This window comes from Parasteatoda tepidariorum, chromosome 5 (genome assembly GCF_982258835.1).
Source record: "Parasteatoda tepidariorum strain Cologne lab strain chromosome 5, Ptep-v5.0, whole genome shotgun sequence".
Lineage (NCBI taxonomy): Eukaryota > Metazoa > Arthropoda > Arachnida > Araneae > Theridiidae > Parasteatoda > Parasteatoda tepidariorum.
The window spans coordinates 85,349,533-85,352,171 of record NC_141759.1 but is presented as its reverse complement, the minus strand read 5'-3'; positions in this window follow the sequence as shown (position 1 = coordinate 85,352,171).

Below are 2,639 nucleotides of genomic sequence, written 5' to 3'. Positions count from 1 at the left end.
AGGCCTATAACCTAAGAGAAAAAAATGTATTGGTAAATGTAATGTATTGGTTCATAAAATATATTCAGAATAGAAGTAAAATTAAAAAATATAATTATGTATCTCTTTTTAAAAAAAAAGTACAGTTCTTTTACATGTACATTAATGGACTGAAAAAATAAGAAAATGGTGCCATAAGTACGCAAAAAATACTTTTGATGCACTTTTTAATTGTAATACTGGATATATCAGTATTCATTATTTTTTTCCTTAATTAGGATCCAATTAATTATTTTAGAATAATCATTGAAAGTAATATCACACATAATGATTTTCCAGCGTAGAATTTGAATGAACTATAATAAATTGTGAAATACTAGCAAAAACATTCTTTGTTCAGAATTTTTACATGAATGTTATGAAGCGAATTTTGTGAAAATAATTCTGTTAAAAGGGAAAAGAAAAACTTAGGAAAGGCAACTCTAAAACATTAAAACAAATGCATAATTTCACTTATTTATAGTAAGTTCACTTATTTATTTGGGAGACATGAACTATAAGAATATAAACAAATGAACATAAAGGGCATGCAATGGTACCTGTATTAAGTAGTTAGCCGTCATCATTTACGAGTGAAAGTGCTGATATTGAAATGATTAATATGCATCATAGTTTGTAGAATAAATTTGCTATTGGCTATAATTAAAATACTGGTTGGTTAAATTTACCAGAGATTCTAAATCAAAATTCATACGTTCTTTATGACGGAACATCTTAAAATTATCCATATTGATTTTCTTTGTAGTCTCGACTAAAAATTAAAGAAAATGTGATAGTTTTTTTTTAAATGTTCATTTTTGATGACATTAAAAATAAATTTCTGGGATTCCACAATGCGAAACCTTGTTGGTCCATCTAAACGAAATGTCTTTTTTCATCTTAACTATCATTTACGAGTTTAAATTTCGCTGATGGATGTTACGCTCTGGATGATTCATAAATGGATCTTACGGATGCACTTTTGGTGCATCATCAGTAAAATCCTTTCTACCATACAATCTATTTTTAAAGGGAAATATTATATCGTAATTTTTAAAGTAATATTTACTTAATAAGACTGATTCAATGATTTTACGGTAATTATTACTGTATAAAAAATTTCATAATTTTTACAGTAATATTTACTTAATTAGAGTGATTCAACGATTTTACGGTAATTATTACTGTAAAAATTACGGTAAAGTTATCGTAATCTTACAGTAATATTCGTCTAATTAGAGTGATTCTGTGATTTTTATGATAATTATTATTGTTAAATTTGAGGTGCATCAGAACTTTTGCTCCCTCTTGGAAAAACCCAATTTTACCGTAAAAAAGCGTTACTGTCTATACCGTATTTTTAACAATGAATTTTTTACAGTGTAGGGTACAGGTAATCCTTAACGGTCACTTAACCATTAATGACTGAGTAATTAAGATAGAAGTTTCTGTAAGTTCAGCAGAAACAATCAATCAAAACTGTTGCGCTCCTGACGTCAAACCATCATGAATTAGTACAAGCTCAGTTGGTTGGATTATTGGGATTATGGTTTTTATTCATGTTCCTGCAAATAATTTCCAAGATTCAATCAAGCTGTTTGACCAGCATGGAAAAAACTTGGCAAAATAAATTGTTTTTTTTTTTTCATGTTGGATCACCGTTAATAAATTTAAATAACGCGATGATTTCGATGGTTTCCTTAAAAATATGCAGATCTTATAATGTAGCTTTTATAGTGCGGTTTACATCAACTGAAATCCACACTAAAATTTGACTTCAAAATTCGATCACATTTCGAAAACTCATATTTAATTTTTATTATTTTTATTTCTTCGTTTCACAACCATAAATCTTCTTTGAATTTGTAAATTTTTAATTTGAATTAAAACACGTGAAATGATTGTTATATTTTTCATTCTACAAGCATAGCAATTTTTTATTATTTAAATATGTGTGCTACTCCAATAAAAGAGGGGCAGTGTATTTGCAGGAAAATAGTAGAAGTCAGTGATTAAAATTATTTTAGGGTGCGAAATTATTTTTGCTTTAAGATTCCAAATGAAGAAATTAACATAGTTACGTTTGAAAAAATTATCTGCGGTAGTGTTTTGTTAGTTTAATTAAAATGGTTGCAATTGTGAATAGTTCTGTCTTAGCGTTTAAAACAGATTTACTGGCGAATGTTCATTCAATTCTTAGAGCATTATTTAATAACCGGTGGTGCTCCAAAGACCAAGAAAATCTCAGAAACATTAATAATGTGTCTAATCCTTAACTAGACTTAGCTATTTTTTTTAATAATTGTCGTAATATTCATTTGTAATAATCAGTCCAAAAGTAAGTATTTGATTTTTATGCATGGGTGTCTCCAACGAAATTATATGGGCAGATCTCTAGAACCTTTAACTTTTGATAATAAAAAAAATAATGAAACATAATAGGCACACTATTTTTACACCCCCAAAATTGTTTGAAAATTTATAAAATATCAGAAAATAATCGTGAACATCGAAAATTTTGATGCCCTTATAAGTATAAGCAAAAAATTAAAATTTTTGAATTTTCCACATTTACCCTTAATTTTTCATCAAAAATTATTAGTATCATAAATGAATTGAAA